The sequence below is a fragment of the Polypterus senegalus genome, chromosome 1 (genome assembly GCF_016835505.1).
Source record: "Polypterus senegalus isolate Bchr_013 chromosome 1, ASM1683550v1, whole genome shotgun sequence".
NCBI lineage: Eukaryota > Metazoa > Chordata > Cladistia > Polypteriformes > Polypteridae > Polypterus > Polypterus senegalus.
The window spans coordinates 336,236,699-336,248,655 of NC_053154.1; the positions used below are offsets into that span (position 1 = coordinate 336,236,699).

General features: G+C 41.6%; 1 long non-coding RNA gene across 1 annotated transcript in view; it reads left to right on the top strand.

The window, feature by feature from the left end:
* LOC120519792 overlaps window positions 1-11,601 on the top strand; it is a 34,111-nt gene extending 22,510 nt beyond the window's left edge. Inside the window, exons 2-3 of the long non-coding RNA XR_005631665.1 lie at window positions 2,406-2,486; window positions 11,350-11,601. This is a non-coding gene — a long non-coding RNA (uncharacterized LOC120519792). The remainder of the gene's footprint in view (window positions 1-2,405; window positions 2,487-11,349) is intronic.
* The last annotated feature ends 356 nt before the right edge of the window (window positions 11,602-11,957 follow it).

An 11,957-nucleotide genomic window follows, 5' to 3' on the forward strand; every position in this document is an offset into this window, starting at 1 on the left:
TCTGAACGTCGAATTCCCTTTAAAGTGCCTCATCCTGTTATCCGCTGTACATTCCCGCTGACTGCTGGGAAGTGAAGTCCTCCTAGTAGCACCACCACAGGCTTACCTAAATAACAAAGTTATGTATTCAGCAACAATAAACTGTTAACCAAGAGCAAAACACAAGTTAAATGAAATGTTGGGGTGTGATCACCCCCAATAACAAATTCTCCAACAAATAACTGTCGCAAAACAGAACAAAGTTAAGCAACAAGACTCTGAAGAGCGGTCAAGCTCTTCAGGTTGAAGTTATCCATCCAGCCATTTACTTGTCCCACAAAGGAGACACTTCCTTCTGGCAGCCTCCTGCTCTTATAGCCTTTGGCCCAGAAGGGGTGGAGTCAGTTGTCCTCAATGGGTGTCTTCTCTGAGCTGTGGGAGGGGAAAAGAGACAAGACAGCCAGTGACAGCTCCCCATCATGTCCCGGGGTGGTGGTGCTTACCTTTGATGAGCTCAGAAGAGGGCCCTCTGGCGCTCAAGCGTGACACCTCATACCTTAAAAAATCCTAATGAAACTGATAATTTCTTTTTGCCAGTTTTCACGGGCCATCAGAAACAAAAAATGCAAATAGGCTATTGTCTCGCACTGTTCTCAACCTGAACACCATCAGTATAACAATATCAGCATTCACCATCTTAAGCTGGCATTCCATTACACGACTTCCAGTTGGAGGGGATGCCAGACTTGACGACGACATCGCCAGAGGATGTCAGATTACACAACAAGTAATTTTCAGGTAAATTAAACACATTGCACAACTCCGTATTGGCTTTCTAGCACAGGTTCACATTCCCAAAGTACTGCAAACTTTGTGTTTCTAAGAATTGCAGTTAGCAGGCCCCCTCTTTTCACACACATTGTTCTATGAATGCAGAGAGCCATTGATTTTCACATAGACGTCAAATGACACAGAGAAGTTGGGTTGCGCTGCCACTTGGGGTTTCAAGTCTTTGTTGGTGTATATAAAGTTCGAAAAAGGGGGTTGGGGGGTGGGTTGTGCACGTTGTTATAATGTAATATACTTTACTCACGGGCTACATAATGGACAAAACAATGAAGGGCTCGCCAGAGTGGATCAGGTGCCTCAGTGTCTGAAGATACAAAAACCACTGGCTCAGCCTCAACCTTGACCTTTTATTTTTGTTTTTTTCAAAGCCCAAAAAATGCATATTTTATATATATATATATATATATATATATATATATATATTTATATATATATATATATATATAGTTGAATAGTGTAGCGTCAAATGATGCAAAGAGTACGCGACATGTGTTTCGCCCTAATTCTGACGCATCAGGCGTACACACTCACTGCACCCCCTCTCAGGGATCGAACCTCAGACGTCAAAGTCGAAGCCTCTTTACGTTGCGCCACGGCGTGTGGTTCGTTTATTTGACAGCATGTAGATCGGGGTAATTACATTCGTGGCATTTGTAGTCTGAATCACAATCTGATTGTATGGGTGGTTATCTACCAGGTAACTCTTGTGGTTGGTCTGCAAGTCGGCAAACATCCGCCACGGTATATGTATATTTATAATTTTATATATATTCAAAAATTATTGAAGAAATGTGCAACAAAAAACGTATTTATTAATGATTTCATTTATGCTTACAAATCATTGTGTTTTTACTTATTTATTGTCACATTTCACCATACACTTATTTATTATTTAATTTTTCGTGAAGCATATCTCCATACGCTAAGGGCGCGGGGCTTTTCTTCGGCTAAAAGCCGCCCCCTGAATCTCTGCGAAATTTTAATGCCAGGCAGTACAGCCTGGGAGTTCTTCTGCCTCAGTGTCCCCATAGAGAAAATTACACAATGAGGGCTTATTTAAAACTTTAAAATGCTTTCTGGTCGAATGCGTTTTTGCCAATTTGAGCAGCAATATAAATAAATAAAGTGACTGCGGTAACCTCTGAGGCAGCGGCAACTGAACAACAAGGCAGTCAGTCCGCCGACTAGCGATCGGCAGCCACGGCAATTTGTCTAATTACTGGATTATTGACAGCACGCAGCCAGGCAGCCACATATTGGCATTGGGATTTCTTTTTCTTTCTTACTTTCTTTTTTTTGATTACGAATTGATTTTTCCGAGGTTCTAAATAAATGGCTTACTGCTGATAAGTAAGCTACAAGATCCGTGGTTCCCTTCTGTTGTTTCCTAGGAAACCCAGAAATCTGATTTTAAAGAAACATGACATACGCCCTCTCTCTCTCTCTCTCTCCCTCCCTTCCCTCACTCCTCTCTCTCTCTCACTCGCTCACCCTCCCTCTCTCTCTCTCTCTCTCCCTTCCTCACTCTCTCTCTCTCACTCGCTCGCCCTCCCTCTCTATCTCTATCTCTCTCTCAGTTTCAAGAGGTCCATGGGATGTAATCAGAAGATGAATAACAAACAAGCTTGGCATTCATCATAAGATCCTCAAAAAGCCAGGTGAGAGAATGAATGGTTTCTGGTATTAAAATTAACATTTTCTGTGAAGTACTAAAATGTCAATTTGCCTTTATTTCCAAGCATATACACTGATTAGCCCCAACATTGAAACCATTGAGAGGTGAAATGAATATCATTGGTTATCTCATTACAGTACCACCTGGTAATGTAGAAGGGAAATTTTTTATTAGCATAAGAGAATAGCAAATTAGCATACAAGCCATAGAAAGTAATTAAAAGCTTCTAAAACATTAGATTAAGCATAAATTAGAATGTAAAAGCAAATACGATAGGTCTAGCAAATGGTTAACTAAAAAATCAGTTATATTGCATTATTTTATAGGCTTACAGCAAATTTTCCAAAGTAAAGAAAAGAATAGCTAATAGATGCAGCGAAACCAGTTTTGGACAGGATAAGAGTTTGAGGACACCTGTGATTCAAGGCTAGGAAGCGGTAGCATAGAGAGGGGGCCTCTGTATTCAGCTGAGTTGCTGAATTAGCAGTAAGGCAACAAAAGGCTTTTGCTGCAAGCAAGGTCACACTGGAATGCATGAAGAGAAAATCTTAGCAAATGCAGGCATTAGCAAAAATATTATAAGAATATATTAGCAATTAACTTTAGTGTAGAAATTAAGACAAATCAAGCATGGCAAGCAATGATCAAATGAAAGCACATACTATACTTCTTTTTAATTAAAGCTTAAGCTTCAGGTCACTATAGTAAAAAGTTTGGAAAGCCTAAGAGAGGAAAACCCATATATGGATTTGAAGCCTTGGCCAGTTAGAAAAAATGGGAACAGAATAGAAAGATAACACATTCCACAAGGAGGAATAGTAAGGAGATAATAAGGGTTCCCATAGAAACTCAAGATTTGGTCGGATGGGAGTAAGAGGGAGTCAGTGGAGGTAAGCAAACCAGCTCATTAGAGCAAGGTTAGAAAAGATAGGAAATTACATCAGAATAGCCCAAAGATGGAAAGAGGAAGTCTTCCACCCAGTCTTAGACCAATCAGAATAAGCCAAACAGACACCAAGAGGAACAATGGACAGTTAAACCAGGTGCAGAATCAACTAATTGTATGAGCCAAAATGATAAGAAATTGTTAAAAAAGCTTCAATGGCTCAAATGATCGTCGCTCAATCTAATTTGGCCGTATTGGGTTGAGTCCTTGTTATTTTTTGTGTTGATTTATTGCAATAAATCCTTAAAACTCTGTCTGTCTATCTTGAGTCCTAATAGCCTTTATTTTTAGGTAAAAAGCCTTCTGATGATGAATTTTTCGCAACAACAGTAAGGGGTGGCATATAGCAGACAGCAAGTGAACAATCAGTTCTTGAAGGTGATGTGTTAGAAGCAGAAAAAACTGGGCAAGCGTAAGGGTCTGAGGGACTCTGACCAGGACCAAAGTTTGATGGCTATATGACTGGGTCAGAGCATCTCCAGCAGGTCTTGTGGGATATTTCCAGTATGCAATGGTCAGTACCTACCAAACTTTTTCAAGGAAGGACAACTGATGAACCAGCCAAAAGGTCAGGGGCACCCAAGGCTCAATGATGGCGTGTAGGGAGTGAAGGCCAGCCCACCTGGTCCGATCCCACAGGTGATCTGCTGTAGGACATGCAGCTGAAACATGTAATGCTGGCCAAGAGAAAAAGGCGTTGTAACATACAAAGTGCTGCGTACAATTTTGAGTTGCTGCAATTACATTTTGGCAAAATGGACTAGCCTGCCACATCATTTTTTCACTCTGATTTTTGGGGCGTCTTTGAATTCAGGGCTCTGTAGGTTGATCATTTTCATTTCCATCATTACCCAGTCTATATCAGTATAGATATCCAGGAGGATTTCTTTTTCCCATTGAGATCTGATGTGTTTTCAAAGTGTTCCTTTAATTTTTTTGAGCAGTATATATATATATATATAATATACACAAATATAGCAGGCTGGCCACTGGTGTGAATGTCTCTGAGCAAACAATCAGAAACAGACTTCATGAGGCTGGCCTGATGGCCCAACGTCCTCTAGTGGGCACTGTGGAGCTCGATTGGCGTTTGCCATAGAATACCAGAATTGGCAGGTCCACCACTGGTGCCCTGTGATTTTTACAGATGAGAGCAGGTTCACCCTGAGCATATGTGACAGAGTTGAAAGGGTCTGGAGAAGCCGTGGAGAACGTTATGCTGCCTGTAACATCGTTCAGCATGACCGGTTTGGTGGTGGGTCAGTGATTGATGGTCTGGGGAGGCATATCCATCGAGGGACGCACAGACCTCTACAGGCTAGACAACGGCACCACAGGACTGCCATTAGGTGTCGAGATGAAATCCTTGGACCCATTGGCAGACCCTATGCTGGTTCCTCCTGGTGCATGACAATGCCCGGCCTCATGGTGAGAGGATGAAGGAATTTATACCATTGACTGCTCCCCCCCATGCTCACTTACCTGACCTCAATCCAATAGGACACTTCTGGGTGGGACATTAGGTTTAAGTCCATCTGACGCCTCAGACTGTCCAGGAGGTCAGTGATGCCCTGGTCCAGATCTGGGAGGAGATCCCCCAGGACACCTGGTACATGACAATGCGCGGCCTCATGTGGCGAGAGGATGAAGGAATTGAAAACATTAACTAACCCAACACTCACTCGCCTGCCCCAATTCAATAGAATATCTGTGGGTGGGACATTATCTCCATCCATCCATCCATTATCCAACCCGCTATATCCTAACATATATATGGAGAGAGAGAGAATAGACAAAGAGTGATTACAAAGTGTTGGCTTACCAGAGGTGTTCCCCATATAATTAGTTGCCAAAATATTAAAGCAAGTCAACATGAATCAAAAGGACATACTGTATATGACTAGACTGGAGAAAGATGGTGCTGATGCCTGTTATGAAGTCGGTGAGGCTTTTATAATCCTCATTTATAAAGATTCTGGTGGGGCTTGTCTCTGTACAAGGCAGAGTTGCGTGATACTCCCTCTTGTGAGACACTTCTTATGATATTTGAGACTGACTTTTGCAATTTGAACTTCCTGTTCTGCATTTTGAGGCCTAGACAGGCCTCCCAATTTCCTAGGGTCAAGCTCCCTATTTTGGGGCAGGTCAATTAGGATTCTGGACTGTTTTTTTGTGGGCCTTTCTGAAGGCCTCACCTTGTTGCCATATGTATCCTGCTGCAATCGTAACACTCACAACATCTGTTTGGTGTGGCATTGCCAAGCTTTCAGTTGCTGTTTGTTCAGATTTGTAGAAGTCGATGGGATTTCTATAGCATCCAGTTTTTAAAATACAGTAGACATTTGTCTTAATCAAGGGATGTGCTCCAAAGTAGCATGTGCTGTGGAAACATGCAGTGAAATGTCCTTAGGTAACCCCTTAGACTTCCTCCTGAGCGGCAGCAAGCAGATTCAAGAGGCAAGATTTTTTATTTGTACAAATGCATATAGGAAATCTTACAGGATAGATAGATAGATAGTTAGATATGAAAGGCACTATATAATAGATAAATAGAAATGAAAAGAACTACAGTGGTGTGAAAAACTATTTGCCCCCTTCCTGATTTCTTATTCTTTTGCAAGTTTGTCACACAAAATGTTTCTGATCATCAAACACAGTTAACTATTAGTCAAATATAACACAAGTAAACACAAAATGCAGTTTTTAAATGATGGTTTTTATTATTTAGGGAGAAAAAAAAAACCAAACATACATGTTTGTGTATGTTCAAAAATCACCTAACTGTGGTGTATCACACCTGAGTTCAATTTCCGTAGCCACCCCCAGGCCTGATTACTGCCACACCTGTTTCAATCAAGAAATCACTTCAATAGGAGCTGCCTGACACAGAGAAGTAGACCAAAAGCACCTCAAAAGCTAGACATCATGCCAAGATCCAAAGAAATTCAGGAACAAATGAGAACAGAAGTAATTGAGATCTATCAGTCTGGTAAAGGTTATAAAGCCATTTCTAAACCCTTGGGACTCCAGTGAACCACAGTGAGAGCCATTATCCACAAATGGCAAAAACATGGAACAGTGGTGAACCTTCCCAGGAGTGGCCGGCTTACCAAAATTACCCCAAGAGCGCAGAGACGACTCATCCGAGAGGTCACAAAAGACCCCAGGACAACGTCTAAAGAACTGCAGGCCTCACTTACTCAATTAAGGTCAGTGTTCACGACTCCACCATAAGAAAGAGACTGGGCAAAAACGGCCTGCATGGCAGATTTCCAAGACCAAACCACTGTTAAGCAAAAGAACATTAGGGCTCGTCACAATTTTGCTAAGAAACATCTCAATGATTGCCAAGACTTTTGGGAAAATACCTTGTGGACTGATGAGACAAAAGTTGAACTTTTGGAAGGCAAATGTCCGTTACATCTGGCGTAAAAGGAACACAGCATTTCAGAAAAAGAACATCATACCAACAGTAAAATATGGTGGTGGTAGTGTGATGGTCTGGGGTTGTTTTGCTGCTTCAGGACCTGGAAGGCTTGCTGTGATAGATGGAACCATGAATTCTACTGTCTACCAAAAATCCTGAAGGAGAATGTCCGCCATCTGTTCGTCAACTCAAGCTGAAGCGATCTTGGGTGCTGCAACAGGACAATGACCCAAAACACAGCAGCAAATCCACCTCTGAATGGCTGAAGAAAAACAAAATGAAGACTTTGGAGTGGCCTAGTCAAAGTCCTGACCTGAATCCAATTGAGATGCTATGGCATGACCTAAAAAGGTGGTTCATGCTAGAAAACCCTCAAATAAAGATGAATTACAACAATTCTGCAAAGATGAGTGGGCCAAAATTCCTCCAGAGCGTTGTAAAGACTCATTGCAAGTTATCGCAAACGCTTGATTGCAGTTATTGCTGCTAAGGGTGGCCCAACCAGTTATTAGGTTCAGGGGCAATTACTTTTTCACACAGGGCCATATAGGTTTGGATTTTTTTCTCCCTAAATAATAAAACCATCATTTAAAACTGCATTTTGTGTTTACTTGTGTTATATTTGACTAATGGTTAAATGTGTTTGATGATCAGAAACATTTTGTGTGACAAACATGCAAAAGAATAAGAAATCAGGAAGGGGCAAATAGTTTTTCACACCACTATATAATAGATAGATAGAAAGATAGATAGATTCTTTATTAATCCCAAGGGAAATTCACATAATCCAGCAGCAGTATACTGATACAAAAAAATATATATATTAAATGAAAGAATAATAAAAATGCATGTAAAAACAGACAATAACTTTGAATAATGTTAGTGTTTACCCCCAGGTGGAATTGAAGAGTGAAATATACATGTAAATATACATGAAATATAATACAGGCCACCCATATTGTTACATCGATACCGAACTTTTGACTTCAGTAATGGTAGCAAAATGTTTCCCATCCTTCTCCAGCCTCCATGGTGGGTTGCACAAGTGTTTGCCTCACTATGCATCATGTCGCATGACCCTCTGCTACCCTCTAATAATGGGGGACCCGTGAAGTGTGTTGATTCCAGAAAATGGTCATTTTTTTCACAACTACAAAAGTGTTTACTTCCGGTACTGGAAATCCAGAAATGCTGATACCGTACTGTTTTAATATCTGTTTTTTTTATCATTTTCCAGTACTGGTGTATCATGCAACCCTAGACACCCATACACAATACACGACATGGCAAGGGCACGACACTACCAACTCAATGCAGGACACTTATATGACTAGATAGTATGTGGGTGCAAGTTTAAGGGCTCGTTTATACGTCACGCTCAGAATGTTTATGCGCCCGCATCATGGCTGCCACACGTTCCCAGCATTCATTTCACGCGTCCTCTGAGCAGGTCCCCAGAAATTAACGAGATGTGTGCGTGAGTTGCAATACCAGCAAAAAGTCAGGGGGCGCAGTGTGCTGAAAGTCAGAACGTGACGTCAGAGTCTCTGGTTACTAATCTACATGTGACAGAAAGCCGACATACAGATGCATTTGTGGTGCTTTTATATTCAAGCGTCGCATATTCCCGATCGTTTTAAAATTCTCACATACCGTCTTCTGTGCCGTCTTTTTTTTTTTGCAACTTCACAACAGCAACATAATGTATAGCTCTGTATTTGAGCCACTGAGAAAAAAAATGAAGGACATGGTGAACTCGTGTATTTTGTGATTAAAGTGGAAATTTCGGCTTTGACCTCGTAGTTTACTTTATCATTAAAGCAGACGGTCGTAAACGTCATGTCTGTTATTAATCGCTATGGCAAGCAGCAATAGATCGCCACACAGAACACAATAAATGTAAGATATTCCAACTCTCTGCACATTTACAATCTTTAGATTTATACTTTATATCACTTTCATGATGAAATGCATTAAAGTGTGTATGTTACATTTTACAGATAAATCATTAATTTCACTTAAATAATGAATACTGTTAATAATTGCACACATAGGGGTGACACAATGGCGGAGCAGCAGCACTGCTGTCTCAACGGGAGTCACGTCGCTGGTATTCCCTACTTGGATTCCACACTGTGCTCCAGTTTCCTTCAAAAGATATGCAGATTTGGGGATCTGGTGCCGCTAAAATGACGCTAGTGTATGTGTGTGCTTGTATTCACCTTGCGATGAGCTGAGGCCCCGTCCAGGGATTGTTTCTCACTCGTGCCCAATGCTTGTGCAATGGACACATCCCTGGATTTAATCATTAAACATCATTTTCAGAGATATTGCGGTAAGGTGTTAACGGAATTTAATGGCTGTTCTAGGCAATTCACAACACAGAGAAGCCGAACCTGTTCTCACCGTGGTGATATTTTGCACTGCCACCTGGTGGACTTCTCCAGATTTACGTAAAGTACGCGCACAAGTATAAACACTACAACGCTTGCATAGCAGGAGCATCCACTGCAGCATGTGTGGCGTCGCGTGAAGTATAAACCCGGCCTAACTCTTTTAGGGCAGACGTTAACAAAGGGTTGAGAGCGGATGTCGACTAAAGTCGAAATTCAGGGGCGTAGGGCAATTAAACAGTTGTAAATGTTGATAAAACTCAGTGTTGTGTTATAGGTAGACCCCCTTTGCTAGTAGGACTGTTAGACTCGCTGACTTAACGTTAAATCTCTGTGTTTGCGTGAATGGCGAGTAAACAGTGCCTAGAATGGCATCGATATTGGGCGAGAGAGAGAAGCGAATGTGCATAGCAAAATACTTCATGTGTCTTTCTTTCTTTCTTTCTTTCTGAATTGGACTTATCGAACTCCAATTTTAATACATGTGATCTGGAGATCGAAAACCAAAATCAGGTATCTGCATCAGCTGATCGTAGCACTGAACGTGCTCATAGATAGATAGATAGATACTTTATTAATCCCAAGGGGAAATTCATATAATCCAGCAGCAGTATACTGATACAAAGAAACAATATTAAATTAAATAGTAATAAAAATGAAAAAAATAAAAATAAAATTAATGTTCGCATTTACTCCCCCGGGTGGAATTGAAGAGTCGCATAGTGTGAGGAAGGAACGATCTCCTCAGTCTGTCAGTGGAGCAGGATGGTGACAAAAGTCTGTCACTAAAGCTACTCCTCTGTCTGGAGATGATCCTGTTAAGTGGATGCAGTGGATTCTTCATGATTGACAGGAGTTTGCTTAATGCCCATCGCTCTGCCACAGATGTTAAACTGTCCAACTTTAATCCTACAATGGAGCCTGCCTGAGTTTGTCCAGGCGTGAGGCGTCTTTCATCTTTATGCTGCCACCCCAGCACACCACTGCGTAGAAGAGGGCACTCGCCAAAACCGTCTGGTAGAACATCTGCAGCATCTTACTGCAGATGTTGAAGGATGCCAACCTTCTCATGTCAGCTTATGTAGCTGACGTGCCTACAGTGATGTTCACCCCGGGAGGATGACACAGTGGCGTAGCTTGAGTTCGTGCTGCTCGGGGCGGTGCTTCAATTTGCTGCCCTCCGACGCACTGATAAGCCGTGTTCTGATTATTAGTTTAATATAATTACCCTGAGAAAACCAGAGCCAGTGTGGTGTACAAGTCATAGGTGGGGATGTTTCCTGCGCAGAGCAAGAACGCATTCGGATTGATCACAAAACAAAGTTATAAATTGCTAGTGAGTTGTTTATCTTCCTCGAAATTATTATTGGTGTAATGTTGATGTTTGTTTTTGTTATTGCCTCATAAATTGCAACTGCTGTGTCTGATGCCGTCACAGAGGGACAGTCTGAAAATGATTTTTGAAGCATTTGTGGATAAAAATCTGAGAATTTGAAGTTTCTTACATGAGTGATATTTTTCCGAACCCTGCTGCTTACGCACAAATTGTACTGAGCTTTTTGGCCAATAATGCCGCCCCCAAAAATGTGCCGCCCGGGGCAGCCCGCCTCCTCCACCCACCCCTAGCTTTGCCACTAAGAATGACAGAGTCATAGTTGACCCGTGGGGCGGCAAATGGCTACTGGCCTTAATCAAATGACAAGGCGGTCTAGTAGTCACTACGGACTACCAGCCACTCAACTAGTGTCTTTCAGCCTATGAGTGATGAGACAAACAGGTATGTAGTTAGTATGTGAATTTACAGTACATAATGTAGGAACATAAAACAGTTACATTTGTCATAAAGTATTTTATGTTGGTTTATGTGTGAAACCGTTGCTTGCTGTGCTTTTTAGAACACTGAGTTTTTTGGAAAAATATTCAGCCCTGGGACAAAAGGAAAAAAAATAATTAGGTAACTTGGGGAACAACTTAAACGCTCTATATAGCTGTAATTCACTGCCAATCCACAAGATGGCAGTGTAAACTAAAGCCTTTTTCCTTCCTCTCTCTCTCTCTCTCTCTCTCTCTCTCTCTGCAGACTGGATGATTGACAACCCGACCACCTCTGATGTCAATTGCGGTGTCTGCCCCCGCCCCCCGGACCCGCCTCTTCCTGCCTGGCCCCTGTACTTGACAGGAAGTGTCACCATCTTAGTTTGTCTAAACTGAGTCGTGTCCTTGGATTCAATCACTTACATTTATTATTAATATTTAGTCACATTTATTTTGTGTCCTTATTTATTCACTTAGATTCGTGTCCTTAAATTACTTAAATAAAAAACTCTTTGCCTCTCCACTTGTGGAATCCAGAATCCTTTTGTTGGTTTTGTTTCTATTCAAGTAACACAATTCAACCAGACTGTTTAATTTCATGATGGTTTGCGGTCTCATCACGTTGTTCTTAATGAGACTGATACCCGCTGTGTTTTTAGCAAATGTTCTGACATGAAGTGAAGAGTGAGTGTAGCTTTTTGGAGCTCCAGGGTTCACCATCAGTGGTGAAGACGTTTTGCTGCCAATCCTAACTACCTGAATTCTACTTGTTAAGTGGCACATAGGCAAGTGAAGAGGCAGGAGGTTCCCTGCCTCCAAAAGATGCCGCCTGAAGAATGGGAATGCTGGCCAGGATTAGATGGAGGAATATTA